Source organism: Triplophysa dalaica, chromosome 7 (assembly GCF_015846415.1).
Source record: "Triplophysa dalaica isolate WHDGS20190420 chromosome 7, ASM1584641v1, whole genome shotgun sequence".
Classification (NCBI taxonomy): Eukaryota; Metazoa; Chordata; class Actinopteri; order Cypriniformes; family Nemacheilidae; genus Triplophysa; species Triplophysa dalaica.
The window spans coordinates 20,854,764-20,881,295 of NC_079548.1; the positions used below are offsets into that span (position 1 = coordinate 20,854,764).

The 26,532-nt window shown below is 37.0% G+C and overlaps 1 protein-coding gene across 3 annotated transcripts in view; it reads left to right on the forward strand.

Moving 5' to 3' along the window:
* The first annotated feature begins 8,193 nt into the window (after positions 1-8,193).
* The window catches only part of gcgra (glucagon receptor a), a 48,215-nt gene continuing 29,876 nt past the window's right edge, over positions 8,194-26,532 (forward strand). For all 3 annotated transcript variants that reach the window (XM_056753307.1, XM_056753306.1, XM_056753308.1), the window contains exon 1: positions 8,194-8,386. The gene's annotated coding sequence lies outside the window, so the exon portion shown is untranslated. The remainder of the gene's footprint in view (positions 8,387-26,532) is intronic.

Consider the following 26,532-nt stretch of genomic DNA (forward strand, 5'->3'; position numbering starts at 1 on the left):
TAGACTTGCATGCATGTACAAATCACCAGCAGTAAATATTGTGCTAGTACTAGTATTGAACTACAAGAAGCAAGACAGTTGCAAGCCTTTATTTAGAGTTATGTAATGCTTTTGATGGGACAGTTAGGTCCTAGAGATGTGGTGACAACAGCTGCATAGAGGGGGCCCAATTTGATTTTTTGTCATGGGGCCCAAAATTCCTGGCGGCGCCCCTGGCTGGTGGACCACTATAGTCATGTTGTTTACCAGCAAAATTAAGTCAGCATCAACCATTAGGCTCTTTAAAGTGAAACCATAAATAAGAAAACATAGCCAGCATTGCGTTTGTGGGAATGTTCATTTAAAACACCATGACTGCTTAATTTACCGAAGAAATTCTAAATATAGTACTTTATTATGTGTCTACGTCATTATAAATGATAAGTAATTCAAACAGCCTACGTAATGTTTTACTGTAACGCTAGTTGACCTTTGACCTCTGCTCTTCATTAAACAATCATATATTTATTTAGATTGTGACAATGGGAGGAAACAAAAAGTGTGTTAGGAAACACATACATCACAATATGGGTCTCACTGTGAGTCTCTTGCTAAGTGTAACAGCGCACTGAAATGAATGGGATGTGAGTGACACACTATATTGTGTCCTGTTGTTGTTTCACAGCATTGAGTTCAGAAGCTTAGAAGCATAGAAGTGTGAATAACATCATTGAATCATTTATAAGTACTCTAGTGGTTTTACGCCGTTACATAACTTATGTTATGCATGGACCACATCTGATGTTTTGTATGCATATATTTTTAGCTATTTCTAGTGTGGGTTCAGATTATATTGTGTTGTTTGTCTGACAAACATTCGTGCAAAAGAACAAACCAAAATCTGATGCATGAACATGAAAATAAAATGATTGTTTATTTATTTGGATATATAGGCTACTGTGCATAGATCGGATGCGTGTGCGCCTGATCCCAAGTTAACTTCTAGAACTATTTTTTTTATTAATTTTAATATTTGTATTATTATTTCACTGCACAATAATTGTATTCAACAAAAGATTTGTTGAATTTTGTTGTATGTTCATTTCATTAAATAAACTATTTGTTGAATGGGTCCCGTAGTTCGGTCGCATTTAAACAAACCGTATGGTCCATTGTTATCTAGCGGTTGAGCTTGGTATCGCAGTCTACATTCATAAAGTTTAGCCAAGTAACGCTTCTTCTCCGTTTCTTTTGATTGTTATCAGAAATAATCGTTTGCGAATGTGTAGGCTACCGGAAGTTCAGTTTGGTCACAAATGTGCGCATGTCTGTTTATGTTGTTAAGATGAAACCCTCTATATTTGTAATTCAACAATTTGTTGGAGATATCTGTGCAATTCAGTGAACGTGTATTATGTATGAACGTTTTATTATGTTTCTTTTGTGAAGGGATAAAGGTCGTTAATGTAGCCTACATAATATCCACCATGTCCACATTTTGTCCACAAAGCTTCATTTACTTACAGTATGTATAATCGGAAATGTAATGTTATATTAAGCATTTATTCAGCAGCATTGCTCTACATACTGTGGTGAGACCAGTTTTTTATTGCACTTATGCTTTTTGTTGTCCTTATGTTGTTCCTATTGCTTCCATTGTTTACCTCCTCTGAAAGTCGTTTTGGATAAAGCGTCTGCTAAATGACTAAATGTATTGTAATGCATTGACTAAACATGATAATAGATGGCCTACATTTACACAGATGTGACAGAAGGATAAGCAGTAGCCTTCTAGCATAGCATCCTGACTGCATAAAACCAAACATATACCAAACAAAAAACAAAAAGTATGCTCTTAAAATGATGCTAACAACACTATTTTTGCATCGCACACAAATATCTGAAATAATACTCAAATTATTCAACCTTAGATATCAATTTTGTACATTTAATCTTTTTTCATTTAATTAACATTTTTGTCATGTCATTTGAACACCATTTCTTATTCCAACTCATGAATCTCAATTTTGCTCAGCCCTGATCTTCATCACGATTCAATAAAATTGATAAAATTCATCTCTGAATGCAAATATTTCTGGGGATAGTTTGTCTACTTTTATAATGCAGATAAACAGTGAAGAATTTCTGTGTCCTCATAAATCACCCAGTCGTTTCATCTAAGTGTCCCCCTGCCCGCCTCACATGTAAGATGTGCCAAAAAACCATTGATCTATTAAATGGAACATTCTTCAAAAAGTAGTTTTTTACGCTTCCTTGTTGTGACTAATAGTATAGACCACAAGGGGGTCTGCTGCATGAATATCAAAACAGTGAAGCTGTGGGCCACAAGTTTGAACTAATTGTTCCCTTAAGACTTGAAGAAAGGATTCATTTAAGCTTGCAGTGTAGACAGAAGCTAACAAGAAGATGAATAGAATGAAAGTGCTGTGGAAACATAATAATCATACAGTAAGAAGCCCGAAGCCTTTAAGAAAATCCAACAATGTTGTTTAGCCTTGATGTCGTGTTTGAAAACCGTTTGATACATGGTCACCAGTCATTTAATGAATTCATTAATTATGGATTTAAAGAATTTTTGTGTCAACCTCAATCTGTTGTCAGTCATCAGAGGTAACTTATACATGGTAAACTTTATATATGGTTTTTATTCTTTTTCTATAACATTCTGATGTACAGCCACATTTTTACAAAGTCACATGATGTCCCCAAGATTGTAAACGACTAAATTGTTCTGTAGGGTGAAAGAAGCCGGAGGTCATAAAAAACATGATTATTACAGAAGTTCATCTTCAAAACAACAGGGAATCTGAGTCATATGCTGTATAAAATATAATTTAATGACAAATGATCAAGAACATTTTTCATCAACACAAACAAAACAATATTTAATAGCAGTATGTTAAAAAACTTATTTTAATGTCTTCTGCTGTTGGCTTGGATAAAAGAACTGAAGTATATTATTTAAAATTTCTTGTCTAAAGGATTGCTGTACTTTTGTTATAAAATTCCTAGTTAGATATTTCCTGGAGCTGTGCTAAGCTTTAAATATTTGGACCATTGACAAACTATCAGTCCATTTTCCTTTTATCAAGACACATATTGTTTTTTCGTTCAGTTAACATTGACAAATGTCGGGATGCTCTGGTATTAAAAACTAAATATAGTCAATAAAAAAGTTGGCAAAGGAACTGTTTCCAGTCATATTTCAAAAATGACATTTTTGGGAACGCTTACATAAAATAAATCCTTATTTAAAAACATCACTGAAACTGTTGGGTTGGGAAACTACATGTTTTCTTCAGATATGTTACATTGTAGGGTTATAAAAGCCTAATGAAAGTTGTTTTACCTGAGCATGATGTACATACGGCTTTGGCCTGAAGTTAACTTCCGGTATGAGTTTGGTTAATATAACAATTTATTTTTCTTTTTTTTAAATGAATTCTCATTTATATGAACACTTTATTGTTATTAATTATACTACAATAGGTTATAAATTATTGATTCTTTGTTGAGATCTACTGGAAGTAAAGTTTGATTATGTTGTCACGGCTGAAACAGTCTGAATGTTTTATTTTGTACATTCGGTTATTCATGAATGGTAACTGATTTGGAAAGATTTGACTGTTTAGAAGCTTTTAGTTGAAAATAATTGGGAATGATTGGACCATGCTAACCAGCCACACACAGACTCCTTCATAAAGTCTATAATGCAAATATATACATTAGTGTTATTATATTTATACAATATTTTATAAACTCTTTAAACCAAGATCATTTCACAAGATATCTACAGTTTCTGATTAAAGAGGTTAAAATATAGTGTATAATTTGCTTTTTCAAACAAAGCATGTGTGTAACCTGAAAATATTCGTACTGATGTTGAATAGTAGCGCCCTCTGTCAGTGTATTGCTGAGCTGCAGTTATACAAAAGGACATTTTATCATATCTTTCTCACTACAGGAGGTGAAATTCTCAAGGGAACTCTGTTCATCCTCCAAAGCTGCTTTTTAAAAAATATGTCAAAAGTCAATGGGTTTCACACATAGTCAGGAGGAACGTGTTTATCCAGAAATCTCAGATTTGTGTATTTGACCATCTGTGGATGATCTGAGCACTGACACTTTGAAAAAAGGAAAAAATGATAAAAGTCACGTTTAAGGACCATGCAACCAATTTCATGTATAATTCTGATAAGTCTGTTCATCCTAATGGTCAAGAAAGTGACCCCATAATTAACATCTGTGGTTGACAATGAAACCTGATTGCTTAATAATTACGGTAACAATGCTAAACATATTGGTCGACCACAACTCTAAATAAATATTGAGATGTTCCCCTTTCATATCTACAGTAGTTATACTACTCATTAATTATCAAGAGTAGTAGTTGGTATATTGTATGTTGTGAGTAGACGGTACAATTTGCATATGAATGAGATTGCAGAAAGTTTGTATATGGGGAAAATGCAATTTAATTGTATGAATGCCAGCGCTGATTGCAAACCTAATTTTAAACTCATTAAAATGGGTTCATCTTCTACACACGCTGCTACTCTATAATGCAGACACTGTTAATGCAGAATAACATGTTGTCAATATTAATTTGTTTCCGGAGACAATCATAAGAAAGTTTTTTTTATTCCTGATGACGAAACATGTGCCATTTGTGCTACATATATTTGCAATAAATCTGAGCTGCAATTGATGTAATCGCCTCACTCCCAATGTCTCTCAGATTGATTGATATGTTTTAGATTGTCTGCTATTTTAACACACTTTTCGTGTGAGGCTTCTTTTAAAGGACACCTTAAATTGATCAGTTTATTTTGAGATAATGGGTTCAAACAAAATCACAAAGCAATTTGCTACACTGTTCTTGCATCTACTTTGGAAAAACCAATTTGATTTATTAAACAAGCTCTTCATTCAGAAATGAACATAATAGTCTTATTGGCTCAAACCAGATGATGAATATTCACAGCACATTACCCCCGTCCTGGACTTTGAGATAAAAAATCTTGGTCTGTTCATGGGAGTCTAGACAGCTGGACCTTTCGCAAAAATATCTTGGGGAAAACTCTCTCGCCCCAGCTCCTGCAACTACTGCTTACGCTGGCAACTGTTCAAAGTTTATCCAAAGTATTGGAAGAGACAGAGATGTGTTGTCATGTTGTCGACATTGTGAGTGGTGACAGACTGATTTCGGCCAGGCCGATGAATGGGTCGATAATTCTGCTCGCTTGACCAAATTGGCCATTCTGCCAGAGTTCCAACATTTTCCAAAAGTCTTGCCAAAAGTGCACATTATACATATGATGTTTACATAACCGAGAAGATAATGCAGCACTGTAGGACTATTCTCGGTGTACAGTCTTGTCAGTGTGAATAAACAAAGTGAATGTGTTGTTCACAGAGAGCGGTTTGACTCACCGTGGCTTATCTGCGGGCGGGACATTGAACTTTGCTGTGAGCCAAAGTTCATAGCAAACGGGGGCATGTGTTGGGGTGAAAATAGGCCTTTTGAAGTTTTGCCGAACATCAAGTGTTTCTTAATCCTTCACTTTGTTTAAAGGGTTCATATGGCGCGAATACAAGTTTTTCGGTCTTTGGTGTGTTATGAGATGCCCATTTATGTATTAGATATGTAAAATAAAAAAAAATGATGTGTCAGAAAAAAATATGCATTTTATCTACAAGCGAATGTTCACCCAGACCTGCCTGAAGCGCCTTGTGTAACCACACCCCCACAAATCTACGTCAGTTCGTGATATGATTTGACTAAGACCGCCCAAATGTATACGCAAGTAAGGTGGGCTACCTGTCAGTACAATTGCTTTGGAACCTGATGTTCCCAATATGGTAAGAGGCGTTACATTTCTGTAACACGCTTGCAGTTTTCAACCAATCACTACAGACTGGTTAACTGGCCAATCATAGCACACCACGCTTTTCAGAGCCATGAGCTTTGTAAAAAATCCACGGCTTTCAGAGAAGCGGGGCAAAGAGGAGACACGGTTTGTGGAAAATACAACCTTTTTGAATCCTACATCATGTATACACATATTACATCTAAAACAAACAATAATATTCATTTTAGCTCTGTCATATGACCCCTTTAAAATGTGGTGGGGGCATGTCAGGCTGAGCGGTTGTGATGTCACAACATGGTAAAGGTTTATATAGAGCTAATATCAGGTTGTGTAGAATGAAAATATCAGAAATATTTTCGCTAGACAAATCAGAGTATCACAGCATAGGTGCTACCCAGAACCCCTCATTGTAACGTTTGCACGTGTAAATCCCCATTTCGCCCTAATTGTTTGATTTTAATTCAAGCACTTAATTTGAGGGCATCTCTTCTCAAATTAACACGTGTGGCAATTATAAATAGCTCAGAGGTAAGACAGTCCCTCATCAGGGGGTCAGCAGGGGGTCAGTAACCCTGTATTTATTAATTCTTGGCATTTCACCGGCCCTCACGAGCAGATGCACCCGTGGGCTTGACGCCTCCCCCGCCGTCATTATAACAGCAGTGTCACAGCGAGTAGGAAATCACGATTGAACACATGAATAGCTTAAAGGCATCTACTGAATACAGTGTAAGGGTTGAGTGCAGTCACGGGAGCGTTATGGAGTTAAAGTTTAAATGGGGTTAAAGGAGGCACTGCAGGAGTGATCCAGTGGACCTTTGTATGATGCACACAGATGATTATTCTTATAACCTCTTCAGCCTGTCATTTTGTCTCTTCACTTTAAGAAGCTGTGAAAACTTTAGTAGCATTTTTCACAATACGTTGCAGACTCTTTTTTTTGTTGGTAAGGTGTTCTGGATGTTGGTCATAGAGCACAACTGGAGTGTACTAATGTGTTGCTAGGGTACGGCTGTGTGGTTGCTAGGCCATTTCTAGGGCGCTTTAGATGTTAGGACAATGTTTGGCAGCTGGCAGGGTGTTCTGGTGATAGGGTAGAGTTATAGCTGTTTTTCACTGGATTAAGTACATTTTTTTTACGAGTCATAATCATCCATTTTTAAGTCTGATTGGTTAACGTCTTTTAGTCCAAGATAAGTAATGTTTAAGGGTAGCTGTTTAATACGAAGCGATGCTTTCTTAACAAACACCAGTCTTTATGGTTTCATTGGGATTAAGTGAATGCTGCCATTGCATAGTGTGTGGCATTGCGAGAAATAGTGGACCTCCCAGTGACAGTTCACACACAAAATAAATCAGATTCCCACAGACCTAAGACTGTAATGGGACCCGTTCACAGTGTGTTTGTGGCACGATGACTATCCCATTGAGCATGTTGATGAAAAAAGGTTATGGAATTACGCCTCAGCCAGGACACTGTATATTATGTTAAGTGACTCTTATGGTCCCAGAATGGATAGTTTTCTTGTGCTTCCATAAACTTAGTTAAAAAATCAGCATTTTGCATTGTAATACATTTTGGGATAACAGAAATGTCCTTATAATTAACTGATAATGTCCTGGCTTCAGTTTTTTAAGCAATGTATGCTTTATCCTGGCTTTGAATAGATATTTAGCAGTTTTATTAAAGTATTCGATGTTTAAGAAGTGTGCAGGTTGGCTGGGGAAGTTAACACTTTACGTGGTTTTGCATGTCAAACATTCAGGTTTCAATTAATGTTGTAAACTCTTTGTTCCAGACTGAAATCACAGTTTTTTCCTTTTTACATTTTTGATATTAATAATTGTTTTGAATTTGACTGCCGAAACCGAACGCAACTTGTAGGTATACCCCACCTCTTGTAACGAATGACCCCATATATAGCCTGCATAGCATGAACATGCACTGGTATTGGGGAAACTTGTCACAAAAGCTCAATGTTTGTTAAATAAACTTTTATTGCTGTGGAAAAAAATACCTGTGTGATGAATACATTTTTATTGCTGGGAAAAATAATATGTAATAAAAACATTGTAAATATATAAACAAGCTATAATAAATACGTATGTAAAATAACTGGAGTTTTTTGTTTTTTTCATACTTAATATCATATTTCCAAAAGTTATGCTACTTTTAATTCTAACATTATACTGTTATATTGTCTGAAATGTATCATTTAATTCGATCTTAAAATGCACAGCCTGTTCAGACTGTTCTGAGTGTTGACGTCAGGATGATGTAGATAGACTCTTCCCAGCTTCACTTTTGAGTGGACTTCATTCAGTCTACATTCAGTGAACGTGTGTCACCATCATCGACTGAAGCGAATATATAACGAGAAGATTTATGAAGATTCAGCTCGCCAGGCTCCATTCAGGAGTGGATTATGTGTTAAATCCTGACCCGGTCTTCTGAAGATGCACGACTGTGGATCTCATGGTCGGGACTTTCGAGGAAACAAACGGGCTTCGAGGTACTGTAGTATTTCACTTGACTTTAATTTCTCTCTGTGCGATCAAAGCAGAAGTTTTGTTCTGTATAGTTGTTTTGTGTTCTCATGGTTATTCACAAAAAGCGACGTTTGTTTGAAGAATCCGTTCGCAGATATTAAAAGCCACACGGATATAATAGACAAGACTGTTTGCATTTGGTGGTGAAATGTGAAAAATTAAGAGATGCATGAATTAAAGTCAGTAAATGAAGGTTGCTCTTGCGAAATGCAACTCTTAAAAACAAGCTGTTCTGATTGCCTAACCTCCTTCTTATCAATAGTAGTTGGTGATAGCAAAATTATGCAAATAAACAACCAGGGAAATCTATAATAAAACATTTGGGAATTTTTCCTGAATTTTTAAGTTCAATTTGTGTCAGCTATCACTTTCACTCACTTCCGTCACATTAACTGCCCTTATTTTAAATTTGTTCAACATATCTAATGAAAGTTAAGATGGTAAGATTCATTGGCTTATATCCACTTAAACACATTTCCTCACACAGCACTAAACCATTGAACAAATACAGATTTCCACAGTTTGTCTAAGAACCCTCGAGCTCCAGCGCGTGAAGAGAGAGAGAGAGCGCGCGCGCGCGTAACACCAAGTCTGACGGACATTTAATTTACCGGTCAATTGCGCTTCCTAATTTGCTCACACATCTGCCTGCTTATTATAAAGCATAGTCTTTACGTTAATATCTGATATTAATAAGAGTTTCGCTGTTAAACAGTCGCTGCAAACTGACAGATGATTCACCTGAAATGTGTGAGTATTTGTTAACTTAGTTGAACATTTACACAAACACACTCGAGTTGTGCTCATGTTTTCTCATGTCAATATTGGTGAAGCTCATTTTGGCAGTCGACCTGCACTGTTTAAAACATCACCTCTCTCTTCTCTCCATATGCATTTGCTGTCACCGTTTACCCTAATATATTCATTGCTGTATTTCTTTGTTGTCTGAAGTCTTTAAAACGAGTTAAACTACAGCCGGGCTTAAAAGAAGCTATGAGGTGATATATCATATAGATATAATTTAGATATATTTGGTGTATTTTTATGGCACATCACTCAAATGTTTTAAATGAATGAAGGTGACATCATTAAACTTAAAAAAACAACAGAAACTACACCTATAGCAGAGGGAGAAAATATAAGAGACCATTTTCAGGTTTCGCAATTGAGGCCTGTATATGCGTTTAGGTAAAATAATCATTTTTGTTAAATTCTGTGAACTATTGACAACGTTTTTTCTAAATTGTAATGAAAAATAAGGTTTTTGTTCGCATTTATTTGCAAAAAAATGTAATAAAATAAGATAAAACAATCAAAATACTGAAAAGATAAGTTGATATTCACTTTTGAACAATATAACAGTAATATTTGTGCATACAGTATATTAGACTAAATTTGCTTATGTAGTAAATACAACACAATTGTATAAACACTGCCAAATCCGGCAAAACTGTTTCTGTAGTACATCAGAGATTAAAAGTACAAAATCATTAAAATGATGAGTACACATGTTCACTTACAGTAGTATTGCAATGCAATGCCTATAAAACTCTTGACAACCAAAGTGACCGTGAACCATCTGATGCACATGCATCCTAACATTTACACATTTTACTGAAGGACGCAGCATCACATGATGTCGTGCCAAGACAAACCTGTTACAAACACATAAGAGGCAATTCAGTGTTAGCGGAATAGACTCAGGCCCTGACCCACATGAATACGTTTTCATTAATTTAAATGTTATTTAAATCCACGTGCTGGGGTGGCCTGGCCACAATATGTGTCACAAGTGACTATTTCAACCCTTTTTCCTTTTGCTGTTTTTGTCATCTATTCAAATCAAACCTCATCACATCCCTTGGGCGGTACAAGCTCCTCTGCTGTGGATTTGGCTTTTAATAGACATTTGGGACAAGTTATATCTTGCATATGCATGATATTTTATGAAGTGTGCATCTTCAACACAGAGTAATAATGAAGATGCAACTGGAGGCCAGTCAGTTGTTCTGTTTGAGGGGTCGAAACAGTCATGAACGTCTTGCGTGCCCTGCAGGCATAGGCGCAGGAGGCATTATTTATTTCCTGTCTTCCTGCTTCCTAGGCATAGTAAAAAAAATACAGCATATTTTATCACAGCAAAGCATTATATTTGAATTAGGGTGTAGATTTATATACTGTATTCAAAGATAAGAACAATGATAACATCTGTTAATGATTACATTAATAATAGGCTATGGGACAATATAGACATATTCTGTAGCACTCTTAACAGATATTGTTTACCTTTCACCATCATTCTTAATAATTGAAGTAGAGTCAACTCTTGGAATTTCTGCAGGTGAATGAAGCCAGTGAAGTTTTCTACAACCACAGATCATTAAAACAGAATATATTTTGTACAGGAGTCAAACAGTTTGTCAGTAAACAAACATGCTTCATGCTCTGCAAACAAATTGTCTACACGAGTTACATCGCACAAATTCATACAAATAAGCCACCTTGTAAAAAGGTTATGTATTCCCGTCACACCATTTTTTTTACAGGATCTCCCGTTACCGAGAATAAAGGTATAGTCCATGCAAAATTTAAATTCTGTAATTTAGTCCTTCTCAGATTGTGCCAAACCTGTATACATTTCTTTGTTATGCTAAACAAAAAGGAAGATATTTGGAAGAATGTCAGTAATCACCAATCAGATCTTATCCCCCATTTATTGCCATAGGGAAAATATATCCTTTGGGAGTAAATGGGGGATGAGATCTGTTTGGTTACTGACATTCTCCCAAATATCTTCTCTCATGTTCAACAGAACAAAGACATTTATAAAGGTTCGGTACAATCTGACACGTGTCTACACCGGATGCGACATTAGAAACGCATTAGAACCCATTACATTTTAAATTTTGTCCACACTGGATGCATGTCGTGTCCGGTGTAGACACGGTGTATGGGTGAGTAAATGATGACAGAATTTTCATTTTGGGGAGAACTATCCCTTTAGGGGAAACATGGTGCATCTCCTGACGGTGTGTAAAAGTGAGTTTAATTCTAATAAATTGAAGAGATTAAATAATAACTTCAGTGTTTCATATTTACATTCTTCTATTTAGAAGCAAATTCCTTAAGCTATTTGTTATCAGATTTTAGTTTTATCATGGGCATGTGCATACATGGGTGGAGTGAAATGAAGTGGGTGTATTGAGGTTGGAGTTTAGAACAATGGGAATAAAGTTGAGATAGTTTGGTAATGTGAAGATATGAAACCAGAATTATGCAAAAGCCTCTCCATATTTAATTTTGACTTCATCATTTGCTCCATAATTTGAGACTGAATACACTTAATAAACTTATTAACATACATTCCAGCCTTTTGATCATAAAAGTGATCATGTCGCTTGAGAAATGTTATTACGCTAGCTGCAAACATGCTGACAGTTTAATGATCTTGCTCAGCAAGAATGCCCTCAAACTTAAGCTCTACAATCACAGCACGATTAGTTCAAATAGCTGCTGACTGTCTTTTTAATTATTATTGTGATTGTGAACCTTTGTATCATTCACATCAATAAAATGTAGTTGTATTAAACGTTATTAAAAGGCTACAGATATTTTCTCCACAAATTATGTTTCATTAACTAAGGTAATTCTTTCCATGACCAATCTCACAAATCAGATAACTAACTCTACTGATTTCCTATAACCAGTCTCACTAATCATCCTTTTATCTTGGAGAAAAAAAACCTACAAGACAAGACAACTTACCCTCATTCTCTCTAAATCTCTCTAAACATACCTGGCCCGGGGCCCTCTCCCCAGTCAGCATGACTCCGTACTTATTATCTGCCAGGCGAACTCGTGAAATCACAACAATGTTAAATAACAATAGACAAACTACAATAACACAGTTCTTAATAACATTCATAAGATACTTTGCAATAATACGCAGTGGATCATGGCAATATAGGCTTGCAGTCATTCCTCACATTTATCCGCTGTAGTTTTCAGTATTGATTTTTTCTTCTAAACAGTCTGTGTACTATATTTCACCACCCCCTCTCTCTTACACTGCTGTCTTTTGGATATAACTTATCACTAGACAGTACAGATCAAGCTCATCAAAAAGTAACAAATACACCAATTCTTCTTGGTTTGAACATGAAAGATTCGAACATCAGCACTTAAAGTGAATTGGGATTTTTCATTGGGATTTTTCAACAAGCCACGTGACTACATGTAGTACATTTATGATGTAGCTTTGCATAATGATGTCACTTATTAAACCTCATATATGACCTGTAGTGATGCCCGTGGCCTAAATAACTTAATTATGAGTTATAATCAAGTAAGGATAATGTACAGGGGGCCGGTTGTTATAGCAGAAATAAGCCCCGACAGTGTGATCAGGTGTGATCAGTGTCTTGTATCACACTGAAGGGGCTTATTTTGCGATTACAGCCAGCTGCTTGTACAGTAGCCCGCTTATTACATGGCTACTTGCCACATGAGAAATAAACTGGACATAAAGGTGATTTTGAAATATTTTATTAGCTCATTTTTACTAAATACAGCGAGGAAAAAACGTTCATTTTGGTTTTAAGGTAAGAAACGACATTCAGATGTCACGACCGGCAATTTGGTTTAATCACTTGTAAATATAAACTCATATATGTTATTAAAAGCCATTTATATTTAATTCGTCAAACTGATTTGCTGCATCTGGGTTACCGTGTGTTATTAGTTTTGAGCGGTTATTATCTGGGAATAACGAACCTGCAAATGTCGCGACTGGCCAATCAGAATCAAGCATTCCAACAAGCCGTGTAATAATTAAAAATAATACGCTGATGCAAACAAATGACAAACTATTATTACTAAAACAGCCTGCACTACAAAGCTATTTGCACGTGCTAGAGTCGAGACTCGGGGGTCAGTGAAAGTAAGTGAACATGAATGATTTATTCATTTAAAAGATTTATTAACATCATAAGCACCACTTAAACGGCAGGCATACAGTCGAAGCGAAGTGTGGAAACCACACTACACACCAGACTCAAGGGTGCTTTGAGAAGTTTTTGTGTTTAATGAACAGCTGCCTCTATTTCTGGAGACTGAGATGCTGTGGGGCTAATACACATACACACACTGTGTGAGGTGGAAAGCTTCACACCGAGTCTTTAATATGCCTGTTTTATCTATATTGGGTTTTTTTACCTTAGAAAAGCAGCTTCCTCATTCCCACCTCTCTGACCTTAATGTCTGAGATAATTTTAGCTAAACAGTTGATTCAGCTACACGTGCTATCAGAAATGGAAACAAGGAAGCAACTTGAATGTTTTATAGAGGATTTACTCAGCTTTGTGAATCATGACATCAGTTTTGGGGACAAAGCTGAGGCGATGATATCCTCTGTGCTACATATTCTATACTCTTCTGCACATTTCCTGTAATGTCAAAGAGATCTACTGGGCAGAGATACATATCTGAGGCAAAGATATCAGAAAAGTATCTAATGTTGGCACTTATAATGAGATATTCGTGGCCACACTCGAATATAACAGTGGATAAGAAGAAAAACTTTGTTCCATTCTGAAGCTTTGCTTCACTTTGCACTACAGTTGCACAATATAGCAGAACAAAAGTGAATATTGCAATGGTTTGCAAGATTCTTCTATAGTGTGTGCTTTGAAATTGTCTATATTTAGCTTTTTTGTTAAGGAATTCGTCCAGATAAAATTAATAACAATGATCAAAACATTAAGTATTTGTTATTTTTGGATTTCTATGCTGTTCAAACAAGACGAACAGTTAGTAAACATACTGTGGCAAGTCTGTGGTTTGTAGCCCATCATTGCTCCTTCCATTTCAACACCCAAAAAGGAATTGGGTAGATTTTAGGCCCTATGGGGTCCATGGCACGAGGTAACACTAAGCTGAAACAGATCACAGAGAGTTTTATGACATGTTTAATAATATGCGTGCAACAGCACACGTAGCCTGAGGAAAATGACAGCCTCTTATCGTTCATGTGCGCCGTATGTGCACTTACATGCGTTCAACAGGTACAAACAGTGCCTGAGAGCTTTAGGAAACCATAACCCTTCACTTACTGAATTAGCATCGACTTCTCCGTTTTTAACCGGCTCAAATTTTATTGCCAATCATGTTCCGCTTTCCTTTCCGTGGTGTGTTAAACGGATCAACTCTAAGTTTATTAAATCTGTCCAAGTACATGAAACACTGCACATGAAGCTGGATGCTGGTCAGGGATCATTTAATAAAACGTTCTCAAACACACATGCTCTTTATCTGTCTGTGAAATCACATTAGCGCTGTGTCATTTGTCCTGTGGAAGAACAGCCGCTCATGCCATTAACCCAATCTGCTTTTGTGGGTCTGTCGCGACACATATCTTAACCAGGCATGAGTTGTGACATGTTACCAATGGCGAGCGTTGAAATAAAAAAATGCAGTGACGCGCAACAATAACGGCAAGATGTGAAGACTTTGGACCCATCCCATTTTGCTGTGAGCGGGGCAACTCAGCATGAAATATAAAGAAATATAAATTCATGGAAGATTAAAATGGAAGAGTTTTCGGTGCTGCTACTGTAATTGCTTTATGACGTCACTGCTAGTAGCACACGTGATCAAGTGCTACCTGTTTGCAGTTGGCTGTATTTTGGAAGAGAACATTAATCTCATATTCATTTTTCATTTCTTTCCAGAAATATACGATGACTGAACCTGTGGTGGTTTGTGAGATTAATAAAATATATTGTTCCAGCTTCCTTCCACCAAGAAAACAGTTTTTATCCTAAATAAAGTTCAGTATCACTTTCAAAATAAACACAAATCGACATGACCGAAGAAATCCCTGGCAATCACAAACATTGCACATTTAAAAATGACAAAGTCCTGCAGCATCACATCACTGGTGTGGTGGAGAGCAATGTGCTAAGCGCAATTGACTGTGACTAGTGTCGTAAATAATGTCGCTGTATAACCTTCCCCGTGGGCAGCGAAATACACGTGAATTTGTTTACTGTGCTGATGGAACCGGCGAATGCAGATACATTGTTTGGAAACCATGTGGCACTCTTCCACAGGCAGGGTATTGGCGGCACTTTGTGTGTACCAACCCGAACACAGAACTTACAAAGTGTGGTTGTGGCCGCTATGAGGTTGCTCAGGTAGCAGCGGGAGTTCAATTTGTCCGGTTAAGAGATGTTCTTCCACTGAAATAATTATTTTAAGGTCAAAAAACGACAAAGCGTTGCTTTAATGTGTATTTGCCTTCAGGACACATGTGACATCATTACTGTAAACTTTTCCCAACACATTTGATTTATTTATTGTTGCATCAATAAACACAACATCTTATGTTCCAACAAGAGGGGCTCTGATGTAATTAGATGTATTGTGATTTTTTTCTGGTCATTATTGTATAGTAATCTCTGATTATAATGATCAGGGTCATCTCATGTCTTACCCTTGTTTATACTGCAAAAATATGCTTTATCCTACTATTAACATGACTGCATAATTGGAGTAGATGAAAGAATATGAAATGCTGCCATACCGTTATTATAGTATGCTGAAAAAAGAAAGAAAGAGCACAGTCAGTCCTGGTTCAAGGAGCTACTCCGGAAAAAGCAATCTATTAGGATTCCTATTCATTCTTATAGAGTAGGCAGTTAGTGACCTGCTTGCTGAAATTGTTTCTCTTTGACGCTCAATTCTGAGAATCACCCTGGGGCTGCAGGACATTTTCCGGTTCTAAGCCCTTTCCTAGCAACTATACCAAGTTGTCCATTTCACACTTTTAAGAGCCAGTCACTGGCAAACCCAGTTTATATTAATAAAATTAATTTGTGATTTATATGTGAATATGAAGTCATTTTACTGTTTAAAATTATACCCCCTAGGAGGGTTTGGCCAGACTTCTTTGTTTTTCGCTTAAAGATCCACTCACTCCACCCCTCCCTTTCGAAGCACTATGGAGGCTGACACAGAACTCAGATGTCATCACATTTTCACTTCTTTGCCAGAAGAGATATTTACGAAATGCGCTGTGAGCAGAGTACTGAAAAAAAATTTTTTTAGATTGGTGTGACTCACAATTTTAAGTTGTTTTTACCAACACATTTGTGTTATTTCTACCAAATTTTTTTTTTTTAACATTCGTTCTGGAATTGGCATATCTAAAAAATAAAACGAAGATATTAAAGTCACAAAATGAAACTTTACCAGAACTTAACAACATTGTCATAGTGTAATGTCACACTAACAAAGTTGATTGTACTTAACACTACTTTGTCTTGTTCACTTACACTGCTCAGTATGCAAAATATGCGTTTAAGATACACACAAACAAAGTACTCACTAAAAATCACTAGCCTAACAATTAGGTGACACAATTTCTTCTTATACCGTCTGCAAAGTGACAGTGTGCCGTTTTAAGGTGGTTTCAAACCAACACAATGCATTGAGATTTTGAGTCCGCTGTTCCATCCTCCACCTCGCAATTCAAGCTCATGGTAAACGGTCACACCCTGTCCACACCTCAAGATGCGACATGACAAAAGATAATAGAAACCATTAACAACAAGGCGTTTGTCGCGTTGCCTTGAAAGCCAAAATCCTATCAACCAAATCTTAAAATGTTTAGTCAAATTGACTAAAAACCAGATTCATGCGACTTAACTATAAATTACTTGCTGTGTTTATTCATTATTTTAATAAAACCACAGTCTCAATAAATTTTGTAACATTTATAGCAAGAGATGACGTAATGGTCAAAACTTTTTTTTTAGGAAAATCAGCCTATTTGAATGAGCCATAATTACTATGGCCATGAATCATTAAATAACATGTTGAAATAACATAATGAGATAGAAATAGCTCCTTCTACTCCTCCATGTCTACATTCTCTCCCCTCATCTTCGCCTGGTTGTTTCATCACAGCGAGAGACCAAATCGCTTGCATAAACGTTTACTCATTCGGTTTCCCTGTGGTGGAATGAAATGCCAGCCTCCACCCGAACTGCAGCGTGCTTCACAACTTTAAAAGAACTGCTCAAAACATACCTCTTCTGCATTTATTAGACTAACAAATAACTATCTATGTCTTGTGTCTAACAAAAAAAATCTTGTTGTTCTTTCTCTCCGTTGCTTACTTAAGGTATAATCCTCCACGTAGCATGGCCTTGTGAACTAGCGGTACTGTTTAGTGTGTTGACAAAATGTTTATATGCTCTCCTACTTGGATAAAAGCGTCTGTCAAATGAATAAATGTAAATGTTAGATATTCAAAACATAACGCTTTATTATGTAAGGTCTTTATTAGGGCTGTCAACGTTAGGGGCGTTAACGCATGCGATTAATTTATTTCGGATTAACACGTAAAAAATATTTAACACAATTAACGCAGCATCTGTTTGTTTTGTCATCCTTTGTCTAGCGCTACATTAAATAATCGCAGTCTTATTCATGTAAAGGTTTTAAAACCACTTTAGTGCGATTGAAAATGTTGCTTTGACGCGTTCAGTGTAGAAAGACAGCTTCTAGCTGTGGGACGCGGCAAAACGCTACGGGACAGTGGTCCAGTCTGGTTTATACAGTCACAGGCTAAAAGGCTGCGTCAGTGAATCTCTGTTAGACAGCGCACCAGTATTAAATTCTCTTTCGTGCTTGAATGGACAAAACCACACAAGATTATGACAGAAAGCATGTTTTGTCGAGCATTTTCTTCAGCACAGACTTCAACGTGTTACATAAAATCTTAAATGAATACAAAGAGTTGTGAAAATGGGAGAGGGGTCAGATCTGCGTAGAGCGGCAGCTCTTAAAGGGGCTGCATTCTTAATCCTGCTGCTGTGACTCCTGTTATTTATGTTACTCCAAGAACAAAAGAAAAGAGGAATTAGATGTGTTTTGTAGCTTTAATTAGAATTATTCTGTATTTAATTAAGGATTTAGCATTAAAGACCATAAAGTGTTATTAAATAAATCAATTTAATAGAGACATCAGTTTTAGTACTAATATCAGATTGTTGGCTTTCATTTATATAATGATGCTGTTAAAGAAATATGTTGTTTGTACATTAAAATGGAGAATAAAAACGAAATTATTAGAATGCAAAAGTATATTTAAAAAGATTAATTTTATGTGCAATAAATCGCGATTAATCAAAGAAAAAAATTTTGATTAATCAGATTATTATTTTTAATCGATTGAAAGCACTACTCCTTTTATACCTCTGAACACATAATTATGTATATTACAGTATTCTTCATTTCTGTCAATAGATCCTTCAAAAATTCCACACTGGACCTTTAATACTGTATGCAAGATGGTTACAGATGGCCAACAGTTTGTGTAAACACAGTGAAAGATGAATGACTTTGTAGTGTAAATGACCTTGCAGTGTAAAATTGTAAGTCAAGGAATGACACCACGATTATGTTTTATTGTGTAGTCATACATAATATTTATTAATAAACACTGTTTGACTATTATTGCTATAATACAGCATGTTTTTTACCATCACTCATGTGTACAGGTAGAGGTCAATCTCGCAGCTAGCGGATTTGTGACATTTACTTTCTACCAGAGTGTAGACAACACAGTTCATAGGGGTGTATATTCAAAGCCAATAGAAAGGCTTGAATGCTCATTAGACTGGCGTCTCGGCTGTGGTGCGAATGTGAAAATCCAGTTTCTGCTTTGTGTTTTATTAGGATTATATCATGCTTTGAGGAAGTGACTGACCTGATGATACAGCTACAGCGATTTGACCTTTTGTGTCGTTGGGAGAGCTGTGAAACGTAGTGTTTACATGTTTTCGAGCAAAAGCTCAGCTGTGGAAAGTCCATCCTTATTTACTCACCCTCGTATCATTCCAAACCTGTATGCAAGTTGTTGTTTTGCGCTTTTGAACTCCTGATATAAACCCCTATCTTTTCCAACTAATTCCAAAAATTATTCAAACAAACTCATGAATTAAAATACTTTTCAAATTCAAATGAACCACATTTATTCCTTATTTTCCATTTATTTTTTATATTGTTATGTGATTCACAATTTAACAAGGCGCTTATTCCAAAATGTCAAAATACTTGATAAATTGTGTCTCATTGTTAATTTTCTCTTTAAATAACTGAACCCATTATTCATGAACAGCTTGTTGAATAATAGTCATTGTATATTTGGCCCAAATGAATAACTCGTGCATTTCATTGTGTAACAGCCTGTCAGTGCATGTTACCTCTCGCACACATTGGAGTGTTCCTGCCACCCAGCGCAGTATTTATTCACTTAAATTGGATTGGCACTCTGAGTGGCACTCTGAAAAAGGCTGAAAAACATCGCAGGGATTTGCGTCACAGGAGTGGACTCCTGATGTCAGTGTTTTTTACGTGGCCATTGCGGTCCGAGCTCGGGTTTTTTGGTAATGTGTAAACAGACAAGAGGAGCTGACCTCATTTTGTACTCTGCTTGCTGAACCCTGGAACCTTACTGGGCACAAACACAAACTCTTTAGGCGAAGACACACCCTGCAGGTTGCCGTTATAGACTTCAAATGTGCCGAACAGCTGCTTTTTGCATGGTGGTGAGAACTAAACAGGTGCTGGGTTAACCAGTGCTGCTGATGGCCACAATTTATTCAACATCTCCTGACAAATGAAAGCATCCGAGTGCACAAAATTATTTTAAAGGGGTCATATGACACGGCTAAAACAAATATTTTCGTTTGTTTTAGATGCAATGTGTATACACGATTTAAGGTTGAAAAACGCTGTATTTTCCACATACAGTGCATGTTTGTATCTCCTCTTTTCCCCGCCTCTTTGAAACGTGCAGATTTTTACAGAGCTCATCACTCTAAAAAGCGAGGTGTGCTATTATTGGCCAGTTGACCAGTGTGTAGTGATTGGTTTAATACTACAAGCGTGTGACGGAATTGTAACGCCTCTTACCATATTTGGAACATCAGGTCCCAAAGCACATCATGACGCCCATCAGTCCATGTCATTTCCCCTCACCATAGAAGGAAAAAAATGTGCGATCTCAAATAAACACTGCAGTTTGCACATGCACTAGCAGACCTCCGTTACACTTTGATCGATCTGCATGTGTTTAACTGATATAGTGAAGTTGACGCCATTGTTACTGTTTTTCTCAAAGCCAAAGCTATGAATACACGTGCACAGAGAGGGGCACCGACCAATCACAACAGCCTGAAGGAAGCTGGCTGATATGGTATGGGTGGGACATCTTCACACACGGTCTAAGCGAGGAACCAATCATGACAGACTGGGTCAGCTTTACCAATCAGAATGTTTCGGTAGGAGGGACTTTATATAGACCGGAAGAAATCCAGTCGTTTTGTTAGAAGAGGGACAGCGGTGAACGATAGACTTATAATTTACAAAATATATAGCGTTTTTTGAAATAAGAAACATGAACATCTATTGTTAAACACCTCAAAAAACAGCTAAAGACTGGCTCCTTTAACTTCTCCATTGTTGTGTTTGATTGTTGGTCAATGTAGTGATTGTCCCGCCTCTCCTCCACTGTGATTGGACGGCAGTGTAAAAATGGACAGTGATGAGCTCTGCATTTTACCCAAGGTTAAAAAGTAAAAAAATCAGCGCAAAAGAACTTGTATAATATTATTATGATGCACATTGCATCAAAATGCAGTGTCATCAGCTTGTCTAAAAGATTACAGAATGTTACATACGGTTTCACGCACGTGGTATGGAGCAGGTGTACATTTCTGAAATTTTGAAAATAAACAATTTCATGAATCCGAAAATTTTCGTTAGAATGACTTTACGAATGATTTACACAAACATTTATTCTGCTCGTGTTTTATAAATTATACCCAATGTCTTCACTGGGTCTTCTACAGTGGATACTCAATGACTGTAGGCTTGACATCGATGTTGCGCTCCAATGAAACAAATGAATAATTACCCAGAGTTCAATGTGCTCACTGAGCTGAGAGAAATAGGACCATATGTGTTTAACCTGCCCGACGGTGCTTACATCACCTGTATGAGCGCACTGTATACCTGCACAAACACTGAAGTGTGGTAACTATGCGTCAATGTTTGTTAGATAAATGATGTATGATGCAGATCTTTTGGTTTAAAATAGGTATTATTTAGTGAATAGAATAATGCAGAATGACACATTTATCCTGGTTTAAACCTGTTGTGACTTGGCGGGAAGTTTCATTGTTGACATGAAAATGGACGTGTGTTGTTGTTTTACTGTGATTTTGAAATCATTTTCATGATTTGATGACTGAGAAGAAGGGTTATAGTATACTTTCGAGTTACAATGATGTCTTTTATTTCAAAATATCAATGAGAATGGTTTCCTCATGATACGGTACGATGACTAATTGAACAAATGAAATCATAGCCAGAATATAATTCTGTTCTGATGTTTGTCATAAAAAATAACCTAACACACACAGTGTGGCCGTATTCTTCAGTGTAATTCAGGATATGAGTTACATCAATCCAGGATAAACTGCTCTTCATTTCAGCTCTTTAGTGTGTAATTTGAGAGTCTAGCCTTACGACTGAGGCCTGTTTCACACATTCTATCCCTGCGGTACCTGAGCAGTTCATGTGGTTCCCCAGCAGCAGGACTGCGTTTACTTTTTTACACTAACCCTGTTTTTAGAGATTTTTGTGTTACCAAATTGAATCTTACATCAATAATCAAAATAAGTGCTAAAACCATCATTGGGAGGAAGCCACTGACAAGTCCCCCAGTAGTGAAGTTTTTAATGTTATTTATATGTCTTTTCAGTGTTTTTGATATGCTTGTGCATAGAGCTGGGCGATATATATCTAAATCGATGTCTAAATCAATTCTGAAATCGATTCGATGTTTTATGCACAGCTCTTCTGTGAGACTACGGTTGTTTGATCAGTAGGAAGTACTGCTCGATCCAAAATCACTACGAGATTGAGTCGTTTATAACGTGTATTTGAAAAAGCAACACTCGTCTATCATCATTACTATGAATCAACTTTATTATCATGAAAATACCCAAAATATATCGTCCAGCCCTACTTGTGCACTGTTCAAAACCATTGCTGAGTATTTCGTCTTTATAAGGCTGCAGTTTTCCAAAGATTTGTTTTACAGCACAAACCTGTAGCCAATCACATCAACATGCCTTAGCAGCTATGTGTTTTGAACTGTCGAATGTGGCATATGTATATATAGACGGTTTCATCAGACGCACACCCCTGGCCCGAAGTTAACTTTTTGCCTCTGTTGTTTATTGGTCTGGCTAGAGGCTGACAATATAACTATTTATATTCTGTTTAATTTATATTAATTGTTTTAAATAAATAATAAATAATATTTTTATTATATAATCAATTTGTTGAATGGGTCCTGAAACTTGTTGCATTTGAAGAAACCGTAAGATACATTGAAATCTAGCAGCTGAGCTTGGCAGTCTAAATTGAATTGGAGAGGCAAGTTTAGCCAAGTAACGTTTTTTCTCGGCTTCTTTTCAGAAATAATCAGATGTTATGTTCGGGCCACAAGAGCATGCATGTGCAGTAATGTTTGTTTATGTTGTTGCGTTGAAACTGTCTATATCTATGTTCCGAGCTGGTGTTATTGTGGAGGCGGGGAATAATTCACATATTAATGAATCTGTGTATATGTACATTCAAGCTATTTTAGGGCATTGCTATCAGAGGATTTTACATATTGCTGCTGTCCTTTTCCTTATGTGACCATTATTAACATCCACCCCTCAGGTTTGTCCCCGGGTTTTGCAAGTATCTAGTATATCTATGATATCTATAATATTAGAAGTACTTGTCAACTTTGACAGCACATTATTTAATCATTTAAAAATGACAGTGTTTTTACAAACAAATCTGGACATCCTACGTTTCAGAAGAACATGATCACTGTGCTATTTTAATGCCCAGAGATTACTTTTAAGTGATAAAATTATATTTTGTTCAATGAAGAATGGATCTCAAATACCAGAGGTTAGTAGGGCTATGTATTGGCAACGGCCTCCCGATACGATCATGGTAAATGGCTCACGATAAAATATATGGCTATGTATTTCAATACGATACACATTTGCGATATGTTGCAATACTTTAAATAGAAAATGTGAAAATTGGAGTTAGAAATACAACATGCTGTACACCACCTGGGGTTTTCTGTAAGGATAAGTGTAAAAACATCCCTTACCTATGGAAAGTGGCCATGATGTGCGATGCAAAGACCTTTAGATCAGAGGTTTGGGTTCCCAAACTGTGGATTGCTACCCTCAAGTGGGTAGCACAGGGGAATAAGGTTGGTCACTTGGCTGTTGTGGTGCATTACAGTTAAAACAATGAACGTGGGCAGTATAAAACCCATGGTTCTTTCGTGCTGTAAATGCGCTGGTGTCACATCCGTGAAAGCACCATAAATATCTTTGTCTTTTTGGTTTAAAATTTTTTCTTAACACATTACTCCATGATAGTGTTCATTTCGTTAATGGAAAAGTAAGGCCATTAAACGACAACTAAAACTTTATCAGCACGCAATATCGTTGACGAAAAATGATGAGACTAAAATGTAGCTATACAAATAAAAACTTACCCAAAACTTGATGCAGGCATCAGGAGGTCGGATGTCTATGAATAGGCCTTTGCACTTATAATTTTTGGCAAAATACCCATTTGAACTATTATACAGCATGACGAAAATGTGACTAAGTTTGACTAAAACGAAATGAAAATGCATAGACATTAAGTCGACTAAACTGGACTAAACATAGAAACAGGACAGGGATGACCAAATATGATAAAAACTAAAAAGCGTATTCGTCGTGGGACTAAAAGTAACACTTAAATAAAATCCATCCATCCATCCATTTTCTACCGCTTATCCGAACTACCTCGGGTCACGGGGAGCCTGCGCCTATCTCAGGAGTCTTTGGGCATCAAGGCAGGATACACCCTGGATGGAGTGCCAACCCATCGCAGGGCACACACACTCACTCATTCACTCACACACTCACACCCTACGGACAATTTTTCCAGAGATGCCAATCAACCTACCATGCATGTCTTTGGACCAGGGGAGGAAACCGGAGTACCCGGAGGAAACCCCCGAGGCACGGGGAGAACATGCAAACTCCACACACACAAGTCGGAGGCGGGAATCGAACCTCCAACCCTGGAGGTGTGAGGCGAACGTGCTAACCACTAAGCCACCGTGCCCCCTGTATATGACATGATTTAAAAAAAAATATTGATAGTAGCGCTATCCCTATCGATACACTATGGGAAAAAAACTATTGCGATAGTTTCATGTATCGATATTTTTGCAGAGCCCTAGAGGTTAGTTGAGTGAAATTGACTGAATAAATACATTATAGATAGAGAATACATTTCCTTGTATTCTCTCTGTTTACCACACTATAAGTCTGAGATTCACGGATTAAATAAGAGAAGAACATTTTGGACTATTGTATGACACATTTCATTCACCTGTGCTTTTTACTCTCGCTTTCTCTCTGTATGCTTCCACATGTTTAAATTATAATAGTAATTCATTACATTTATGTAGCTCATATCTTGCTACTCAAAGCGCTTTACATCGAAGGGGGGAATCTACTCAACCACCAATGTGCAGCACCCATCTGGATGATGCGACGGCAGCCATATTGCACCAGAACGCCCACCGAACACCAGCTTATTAGTGGAGAGGAGACAGAGTTACAAAGCCAATTTGTACATATGGGGATGAATAGGAGGCCATGATGTACAGTATAGAGGCGAATTTGGCCAGTATTTGTTTTTGTTTTTATATTGACAGAGAGTCAGGACCTTGGTTTAACATCTCATCTGAAGGACGGTGCTTTTTTACAGTATAGTGTCCCCTGTCACTATATTGGGGGATTAGGACCCACACAGACCACATGGTGAGCACCCCCTGCTGGCCCCACAAACACCTTTTCAAGCAGCAACCTAGTTTTTCCCAGGAGGTCTCCCATGCAGTTACTGACCAGGCTCAACCCTGCTCAGCTCCAGTGGGCAACCAGTCTTTAGCTACAGGGTGATATGGCTGCTAGCATTCCTCAGGTTTATACTATATCTAATAAGTGTGGATGAACATAAATGTCTTTCATTTTCACTATGCTTTGAACCCCTCATGTCAGATGTTGTGTCATCTTTATGCCGCGCCTCTGGTGTTACTGTGCTCATTCATCCAGATGAAGGATAGACTGCTCAGCCTAGTGTGAGTTTTGCAAGCAACTATTCTACACTGTTTTATTGTAATGTAGTTAAGAAAGTGTCAGGCAAGTGGATTAAAGAAATATGGCTCGTTTTGTTTGTTTATGGACAAGATGTAAATGACCTCAGGCAGTGATAATGGATTTGGCAACAATTTACAGTACATTCAAAGATTACATACATTTCATTGGTAGGGATTAAAAAAAAGTATGTTGCAGATGTTAGGAGAATGCTCTGCTAGTTTAGTTCCTGTACAAAAAAATATACTTTTCAGTGCTGTTGTGTGTACAAATGAATGAGACACATGTTTACAGTAAATAAACCAATGGAAGTTAAGTGGGTAGGTAGCAAAGCAGCATCTGACTCCTCTGTCATAATGTCAGAGCTTATCATGTTTAATGTTTTGTAAATTTATCACATACCCTTTCAGGTCCTTCAAGGGTGAAGTTGAGCTTTTAAGGTTCATAAGGATTTATGTGCAGTGAATAAAAAATATGTGACCAGAGAGTCTACACTGTCATTGTCCTCACAGTTCGGCACATTTACATCTGTATAGTTCCACTTGCGAAAAAGGGGTACAACGTGATGCCATAGAAGCACCATTTATCTCTCTTGAAATTTTATGACATTATTGAGTCCCTTGATAAAGGTGATTATTGTGCTTCTCTTTTTATAGATTTGTCCAAAGCTTTTGATACAATGTATTAAGTCTGGGGGAAAAAAAAAACTTTTCCCCTAGATGTCACTTTTCTTTTTCAAACGGGTGGATGTTTCGACAGAAAGCATTTTTTTTTCATTTATTACTTAATTAACATGG